This window comes from Polistes fuscatus, unplaced genomic scaffold (genome assembly GCF_010416935.1).
Source record: "Polistes fuscatus isolate 324 unplaced genomic scaffold, CU_Pfus_HIC Scaffold4, whole genome shotgun sequence".
Taxonomy (NCBI): domain Eukaryota; kingdom Metazoa; phylum Arthropoda; class Insecta; order Hymenoptera; family Vespidae; genus Polistes; species Polistes fuscatus.
Genome location: NW_025113118.1, coordinates 2,377,355 through 2,387,511, shown reverse-complemented (window position 1 = coordinate 2,387,511; position 10,157 = coordinate 2,377,355). Strand labels below are relative to the sequence as shown.

The following is a 10,157-nucleotide window of genomic DNA, read 5'->3' as shown; positions in this document are numbered from 1 at the left end:
TAAAAATGTTAATATTTAAAAATATATAAGAATTAATATATTTTCATTTGTCAGTCGAAGCCCTAGCTAAAACGAAACTGAATTGTAGTTATAAAGAAATTACATGAAATATCAACGAAATCGATCTAATATCAATAGTATCAAAATAAATAATACATGAAAGAAACTCTTCTTAAAAATAGTTTTTGTTTGAAGTTCCTTTCTCCTTCAGTTCCTAAAATAACGTATTCGAAATATTATGTCATTTATAAGATATCTATACTTACAATTAGTAGTAGCAGCGTAAAAAGTGTTTACGTTGATCAATTAACTATGTCATATAAATAACTGAAATTTATGCAGGTCACTGTTTTAGTGATCTTTTAAAAAAAAATTTTGTAGGTTAGTGGGTCAACGTCAATAATTTTACATATATCAATATTTGTGAAACAAAAAATCGGAGAAACTTAACACACGGGCTATTTTTTTTAAATATTTTTGTCCTTATTTTCTGTGATATTATTATAATGATAATTTAACAATTTTTTACAACTAATTGTTTCTGAATTATTTTCATAAAAATTTTGTTACCGAATTTCGTCGAAATGAAATTTTTTGTACAATTTCAAGGTATAAAAAACATATTACGACCAAAGACAGTGAAATTCCTAAAATTTGATACAATATACTCGATACAACGCAATTCATTGAATACACCAAGAACATAGAACGAAATTTAAATAACGAGATTTTGTAAACATCCATTTTGTACTCTTACCAATGTTTTAAATAATTAAAGAACAAATTGTGAGCTTTTGTAAAAGTTTAGTGACTAATGAAGAAATTATAGAATATAAATATTCGAACAAGTGTTTTGAAACGAAATGAAAGGAGGAGAATAATAAAATGAATAAAAGTTCATGTGGATCAACCAAAATGAGGTATTATTATGAATTCAAACAAATGGCTAACGAGGGATTTTTCATCGTTCTATAAAGTTTCATTGGACTATATGTACATATATGTAAATATATGAAAAAGAATCGAAAGTCGATCAATAAGAACATTCGGAAATACTTCTGTAGGATTGCCATGTACTCGCGAGCTCGCATAGTTACCCAAAATGCCTGTACGTAGTCGAAGCAATGGCCCAATTGCGATTGTCAGCTTCGAGGCCTGCAATTTCCATTTAACGCAGTTGTCTGTAAGCCGAATGTAATTCCGTGTGCGTGCGTGATTAGGTTTCGGTAGTAGCAACATTTCCACCGGCTTGTGTACCACCCCTTTCTCCTCTTCAACCCCCTTTAACCATCTCTCTCTCTCTCTCTCTCTCTCTCTCTCTCCATCTTTCTCTCAACTCTCACAGTTGTTTCCATGTTCGTTAATTCCTCGGCTTTATAATTATTTCCATGCTACATTTATACGGTCTCAGTACGAATCATCGTAATTACATAGCTCTTATATTTTAAGAGAAAGTATCTCGAATTGGGGAGAATGTAGTAAATTGATACATTTTTTAGTTTTTAATCATTTGCAATTTTTCTTTCGACCAATTACTTAAAATATAACATTAAAATATATTAAGAGGTTTACCTGCTTTTTTATGCCATAAATGATACTTTTAGAAAAACTAAGTAAAATATTTGATTAAATTAAAATCTATCAGTTTATCCCACCGCGGGCCAAGCTGATTCAACTAATAATACCGGATACATGTATAAAATATTTTAATAACTATTATTATTCCAAATATATTATATCACTTATGTTGATTATAATAAAATTTTAATTTCGCTGTATATATATATATATATATATATATATTCATAAATAAAATAAATATAAACGAAACATTTTTACTTGAATTACACGCGTATTGATTTCTTCCAAAAATGAAAATGATGAAATAACTACTGTTAACATCAATGTTCAATCTACCATAGTAACTAATCGTTATAAAATAAACACTAAATTTAAAATATCTAATACTGAGCAAGCTACATGTACACTTTATCTAAATAATTTCAATATATGATCCTACACACTTGTATCTTCTTGCTCCAGTCTACCTTATGTATTATCAACTTTGATAGAAAATATAATTTCTAACGAATAAGATAACAGAGCGATAGATTATTTTCTAAACTTGTAAGTATTCTCTTTCTCGACCATTTTCTCTCGATTCGTTTCTCCAAAAATAACAGTTGAATTATCGAGCAATGGCAATGCGTCACGGGATTGAGTCAAATTGTCTGAATATTTAAGTTGACACATTTTGTATTTTTTATCATTGATGAAATAGACAACAGTTTCTTCTATTTTAAGCTCTTAATATAACAATAAATTTTTCAAAACCTATAAAAACTTTCGTAGTATTGTTCAGTTCAAAACAACTTCTTTCAATTTTAGAAAATTATCCAAATATTTATGTTCTTGACTGTACCAATACATCGATATATACTGGTGTATTATTGGATGATGCTGCAAGAGGAGGAGGAGAAGGAGGAGGAGGAGGATAAGGAGGGGTGAGAAAATCGATTTTTTGTATTTACGAATCGAGCCATGACGAAATGATGTATCGTGGCGTTCGAGTGTATACGCCAAATTTGGTTTATCTTCGTAACTCGTGACGCGAACGTATACGCGGCTTTCTTACACAAAGGAGATGAGGAACTTGGATATTGAAAAAGCGAGACAAGGATAATTTTCTCTTCATGAGAGAAAGAGAAAAAAAAAGAAAGAGAGAGTGGTTTGATATTATCTAACGGAGTACATTATGAAAGAACGGGATATTCGAGATGCTTAAAGGCAGCCCTTTTTTCGATCGATATGGTAAACTATTTCCGAGAACGTGCACGTAAAGTAAACTGGTTTAGGTATTTAAATGAAATCAGAGTTTGTCTTCGTCGTTATCTTGTGTCGCGAAATTTGGGAGAACCGTTCGCCGGAGGATGATTAAAAATAAACGAGAACGATAAAAATAAACGATTTTAAAAAGTAAGTATCTATATTTTATATGTTTTATATGTTTTATATATTTTATATATTTTATATATTTTATATATTTTTATATATTTTATACATTTATATATTAATCCCACCAGCGAGTAGGATATAATAAAATAGCCTGAATGTTTTCAGAGTTCGTTACAATGCTTTTCAGCAAGTCGTTAATTTGAAAAGATAGTAAAAACATGGAAAGGAATGTGTTTAGAAAAATGCTATCTTTCTCACCGGCACAGTGTGTTTTACGATAATGCGAGCCGTGAATTTCCATTTCGTATATGTTCCCTACCAACGTACGCTTTCCTATTATTTCAACGAAACATATTTGACTTTTGCTAGTCTTTTCATACTTTCGGTGAAAGTATCATGGTAAATGCTAAGAGACAATTAGGATTTCACTTAATCGTAATTATTTGCGTACATGAAACATCACAATTTATATAATAACAAAAATAATAATTATAATATTATTATAATTATATGATTATTATTATTAATATTATTTCAAGAACATCAAAAGGTAAGTTTGAAACGAAAACAGAACGATGGCAATTTTCTCTCTAAATAGTTACAGTTCATTTAGCTTAACCATCACCACCCCCCTCCGCCTCCAATATCCATTTATCCCTGTAAAGCCCTGCGGAAGAATAAGTTTGTTACAACTTTCGCGAGAATCCGCTAATTAATGCGGTGAGCCAATAGTTTCTACACTATACGAGAGAATGAATATCGAAGCGAATTCGACAAGTTTGAAGTAGCGGTAAACGCGAACATTCATCGAGTCGATAGTATCGTTAAATTACCATAAAATAAAGTCTATCTCGTATGAAAACGTACATATTATTTACATGAGCAATGCCGCGACAAAATCATTAAACGACGTTTTGAGTTTATACGAAAATATTAATAAATTATTGCGACGTATTATAACGTAACGAATTTGAACGTTTCCCAAGTTTTCCATAAATTTATATTTCAACCCGTTGGATCCAGAGTTATATAATTTATTAAGAAGTTCACGAAGGAAATATACCGTAGAAATGAAAATAACGGAAGATATACCAAAAACAAAACAAAGAAGTAGAAGAAGAAATAGGAAAAGCAAGAAGAATCAAAGAAAGAAAGAAAGAAAAAGGCAGCTCTTGGTTGGATTAACTGCAAAGCGGTGATTAGTTTTCACTCGACTGCCTTCGAGCTGAGCCCATTTATTTAAATGACAAAAAATGGCTGTCGGCTTGGACGCAATAAACCACTTTCTCTCTCTCACTCCCTTTATTTCTCTCATTTTATATCTTTCTTCCTCTCTTGCAGGAATCCATTCGTTTGAGTACGTCGCGTGTTTCGGGCTTCTCTGGGAGGGAAAAGGGTCGGAGGAGTATCAGAGAAGAACGGTGTCGGTGGTAGGGAAGATGGGAGGTTGCAAAGGGGTCGAAAGGAGTTCGAAATGGAGCTAGCCGTGACTGAAGCAGAGCTCAGCTGTCGTGCGCAGCCTGTCCGTGGAGAATCCTACATCGTACAGTCGTCCTTAAAAGTTTCCACGTTTAATTCCTTCATGACGGGACAGCTCGATCGACCGCATTTTTCATCGACTTTCAATCCTTCTACATTTCAAGAGATAAATAGAAAAAGAGAGAGAGAGAGAGAAAGAGAGAGAGAGAGAGAGAGAGAAAGAGAGAGAGAGAGAGAGAGAGAGAGCAAAAAAATCAGAGAAAGAAAAACCAAAAGTTGTTTACAAATTTCCTTTCACAACAAAAAATTTATCTCATTTACTGTTAATCAAACATTCTTTATATAATTGATATATAGCACAATGATATCATTTTATTGTTCTCTTAGAAGCTGCAGGAGGCATGATCAGCGCAAGATGTTTCGAATTGTTGAGAATAATAGTTAGAGGTCGGCCCGTGCTCGACGAGCTACAAGGAAACAGAGCACTCGGCGGAGCAATTAATATCGGTAATCTGGGTCGAAACATTCACATTTACTTCCATTCTTGACTGTACTATCCTCGACCCTACTCTCTGTAGAGAATCTTCGCTGGAGGGACCACCTTTTCACGCATATATGCTCATCAACGCGTGCCACTGGCATCTATGATCCTCGCACGCCGTCCATTAACATTTTCCTATGTTACGCTTAGTGTTGTGCGTAAGTACTTATATAGGTATTTACTTACACATACATGTATATCTACGTGAACATTGTATCACAAGATCTGACCTAATGGCGAGCCTTTAACCGGCTGTATGCACTGCATGTACTATGTATACTACTGCACCACAGTAGACCTTTTTTTAATCATCCAATCGATTCCCGATACGATTCAATGTATTTAATTTATTTCAACTCATAATCTTGTTTATCGCATTATACTTAATTATATTATTCGTTATTTTTGTATAAATAAATTCCATTCAATTTTACGTATTTAGTGTCAGTATTTTATAAAATAAATTGACAATATATATATAAATATTTAGTTTAGTATAAATAATAATTTGTCAGTATTTTAAATAGATAGTCAGTATTTATAATAGGATGAAGTGCATCAGGATTATATATTGACACAGGGTGCATACCAATATTTTATTATAAATACCATCTATTTAAAATACTGCCAGTTTTTGTATTAATCGAAATAATACTGACCGCTCATATTACACGCTGATATTTTATTATATATCTTGTTAACATATATTTAAAATATAGACCGAACAGAATTTCTATTTGTATAATATTAATCTAATTAATTTGTTTAACCCGACAAACAGTGATTTCTTCGAAGCAGTATCAAACTATTCTTGATAATGGACTGCTACTTATAATTAGAGACGGTATGAAAAGACAAAGAGAATTTCTCTCTCTCTCTCTCTCTCTTTTGCCCATACTTCTCTACCGTCACGCTACGTCGTCGTGTTACAACACCGAACGCGGAAACTTACTCGATAGCAAAGCACTTCCGCTCGAAAATGTTTTACGCTCTTTCCGGGCCGCGCGCGTAAGAGCGTACGATGAAGATAGAGAAGACGTAGGAGTCTCGTCGTATTTACAAAGTGTTCGCGACGGCGTTCAAAATACGTCTTGTAGCTTATTCACTTCAGAAAGTCTATGTAAATGAGGTAGTAGTTGCGATTTCATTCGGATATCATCTTGTGCCAACGAGAAACGACAAGTAAAGTTCTTCCCGTTCTTGAATCTCTCGACGCTCAGCTAACTCTTCTTTCGACATCAATTCGAGCTTACTCCTTTCACGCGGTGCTCGATATTCATGTGCTTTATAATCCTTGCAAATTATTCCATTATTCATTCAAATATTATGCACACCGTGGTACCATCAGATATTTTAAAATTCATTCAAATGTTACTTACGTCAAATCCCTTATATAATATTTTTCCTTATTTTTACAAGAGATTAGATATAACCTACGATTTATTATTATTGTCTTTTAAATAGAATATTTATGTCATGTTATTATAAACCTTAAATTATAATAATTAAGTATACAATCTTTAATTATACATTAGATTGGCCAATGAGTAATGTCAAAATTTGTTTTATTCATATAGATAATGCTAGAGTTTTTTATTTAATATTTTCTTGGAAAATATTTAGTATTATATTATTAAATAAATAACATTATGGAATATTTTTTATGATACACTGGTAATATTGTATATCTAACTAAACAACATTAAGAGTTGGCTAATCCAATACATGCATGTATATACATGTATATACATTACTTCGGATTCGTGCTTTCTTCTGACTGGAAGTTGATTATCTTCGGAAAACCATTAGTCCTTTTTTCATCAACGAAACGTTCCTCTATTTCACATAGTCACTACCCTTCTCGTTCTTCTATACGTATGTAACTATACGATCTATGGAAAAAAAAGTAGACGCATAAAGAGAGCGATTTATCGCACGCAAAGAGAAAAGGGAAAGAAAAGGAAACTTCTTCTTTTGTTAAGTAAAAAGACACGCACACCTGATACACGTTGTTTCCGTTTTGATTTCCTTTCTTTCTTTTTTTATTATTACGTGTATGTCTCTCTCTCTCTCTCTCCCTCTCTCTTCTCTCTTTTGTAATCCAGTAACGTGGTCTCTCTCCAACGTATTCACTTAGATCAGTAAAACGTTGGTTGCACGTCCGTTGTAATCAGTCTTTCATCATTGTCAACGTATTCGAGGAGACCGATCAAAGGGCTAGCAACGTTTCTTGCTGAACTTCACAGAAACAAGACTCACCGGTAACTTTTCTTTACCAACCTTTCTCAACACGCTTAGAAAATCTATTCCTCTGACGCATTTTGAGATTATTCTGGGGAATATTACAACGATGAATATATCTTAGTCAAAATGAAATCTTCTCTTTTGTTAGCTTAAAATGGAGATATTAAATACTAATTGCAATCAGCAATGTTTTTGTATGGTGTTTGTGTTGTAAAAAGAATAATTTTAGTTACCGTTTAATTTTAAGAAGACAAATAAGTTTTGAAAAAAATTATCCTCTTTTTTGTTCACTTCTTTAAAGTCTTTTCTTTAAAAATTACATAAAAAAGAAATAAATATAATATAAAACATAATAGAGATAAATTATCCCCAGTATAGTTGTTCTTATTATATTTACTTTTAATATGAAATACGACGATCTATAGATTCTATAAACATTTCATCATTAATTAATATTTCTTTGATAAGTTTTGATTTTTTTAAAACATAATTAGATACCCTATAATATTAGCAGCGTTAAAACATTTACTCTGTAAAAGAACGTAAAGTATTCATAGAATTCATAGTTCAATCTTCCGTGGAATCCACGGTGAGAGAAGAAAATGAAGAAAATTAAAGAATATGCCAGACTCGAAACGTTCATACTCGGCGCTTTTCACATTCGCAAGTGTTTGCTGAGAGTCGCAAGGGATATAGTAGCCAACAGCTAGACGTTTCTCGTAGCTTCAAGGAATATACAAAAGTAGCGCATGCTCGGGGACAGGTGGTCGGATTTTTCACTATAATTTTTCGCCCTTTTAAAACGTACGCCTTTTCGCTTATCTTCCTCTCTCTCTCTTTTCTCCCTCCCTCTCTCTTTACTTTTTTCGCACGTTCCCACGTAGTTAAATAAGGTCGCGTTTTCCACTTCCTATCGCACTTCTTTCTTCCCCACTCTCTCTTACTGTTTTCCGCACGTTTTATATGAGCGTCCTTAATACCAACTCGCGTATTGCTGCCGCCTAATTAGAAGCGAAGCTTTACTTCGTACTTTCTCACTTTCTCACTCACTCACTCGCTCACTCACTCATTCACTCGCTCACTCATTCGCTTGCACGCTCGCTCTCTTGGTCACATAAAAAGGACAGAAAGAAGCATAGAAAGCATGGAAATGAGAGAAAAACTAAAGAGAGCAGACAGAGTAAGAAAGAGAAAGACTGAGCAAGGGGCGGTGGAAGAGGAAAAGAAGGAAGGAGGAGACGACGGTGAAGCTTAAAGGGATCATAAATTACGAAAACGTGTTTCACGCTGCCGCAAACGTCGACGCTGGCTTGTCGTCCTGTTTACGGCAATAATATAGGTTTAATTGCAACGTCAGCGTCACAACTGGCAACCGTACCTTTCTACTATTGGAATAATAATTACACCGGACTAGCGGTGCTACGCGTGTTGCGTGTCTCTCAAATATAAGCAAGAGAGAGAGAGAGAGAGAAAATTAAAGGGGAATATAAGGGAGGCTAGGATTAAATCGTCAAACAATAAACCACTTTTCAAAACACCTGAATTCAGTATGAAATTTGAATGATACAAAAGTGTTAAGAATAATTTGTCATGTAAGAATCAGGTATCAAATAATATCATGGATATCATGGCTTGTGATTTTTATTTCTGTTCTTTTTCTTCTTCTTCTGTTAATTTCTTATGAATTTTTATTTCTCGGTATAAACGTAGAAAGTCCAGTCTGAGAAAATTCAATAAAAATAAAAATAAGAAAATGTTTTAAAATAAACGAGTGCGGTGATTTCTTCGAGGGTGCAGGAAGATTGAGATGAAAATAGGATTCAATCGATAGAAGATGGTTGACGTGCTACGAAAGTCAAAATCACCAAGGTTGAAATTAGAAGTGAATAGGTTAATTGAGGAAAATCGATATCTTTTTTCGTACGAAGTAACTCTAAATCGATCGTATTGAACATAAATTGCGTATAAAATTTAAATCATCTCTCATCACAGATATATGAGTGCCTATCAATCTAATCGGAATTAATAAATTATGACTTGTAACTTTATTCTTTGAATAGAAATTTATCAAATAATTTTCTTCTTCTAGAACTTCAATGTGAGCTTTGTGAAAAAAACGAATGGCAAATATCTACAGGTAATACAAGTAAAGATAAAAGGGAATAGGGCGAGTTCAGGTATAACTCTCTACTGTTTTTTTTTTCAGACAAAAAATGTGAGAGAGGGCAGAAGAAGAGGAGAATAAGAGTCGAATTTGTCAGAATTCGATGCGATGGCAGGGTTCGCGAAGGGATGAATTCGACCAAGCGAGAGGGTGCTTGTAAACACAGAAGGGATTCTTTTTCATGGTAGGGTCGAATCGATCGTTCGAAAACAAACCAACCGCGTCGAATCCACGTTGCGCTTTTGGTTTTCCTCTTCTCATTAGATTTAACGAATAGCCAACAATCCGATAACTTTTTCTCTCTCTCTCTCTCTCTCTCTTTCTCTTTTTCTTTCTTTCTCTCTTTCTTTCTTTCTATTTTCGAGAAAAGACGCTCAACAACAGGTGCTCCAATTTTCTTTACTTTCTTTTACTTGAAAAGACGATAGGAAAGCAGAAAGTGGAAGAAGAAGAGGAAGGAAAGTATCGGTCGAAAGTTAGTCTACGTTAGCTAAGGATAAAGTACCACATATACGTTACAGTTTGTGTGCTTTTAGTGCGTTCATATATGTCTATATCTATATTGAAGTGTGTGTGTGTGTATGTATGAGCATACGTGTGCGTGTGTATACGTGGAAAGTGTGAAACGGATAGTAAAAGTCTTGATATCCAAGATATGTTTTAAAGTATAGAAATAAAGTGAAACGAAGCAACGTTTAAGTACTCCGGAAACGGAAGTGGAGAAAGTTTCACCAACCGAAGAAGCGACACTTTGAGACTCTCTAGACTATAGAA

At 33.5% G+C, this 10,157-nt stretch overlaps 1 long non-coding RNA gene across 1 annotated transcript; it reads left to right on the top strand.

Moving 5' to 3' along the window:
• The first annotated feature begins 5,083 nt into the window (after positions 1-5,083).
• Positions 5,084-9,356, top strand: LOC122521056. The gene is made up of 2 exons (XR_006304646.1): positions 5,084-5,133; positions 9,309-9,356. It is a non-coding gene; the product is annotated as an uncharacterized LOC122521056 (long non-coding RNA).
• The last annotated feature ends 801 nt before the right edge of the window (positions 9,357-10,157 follow it).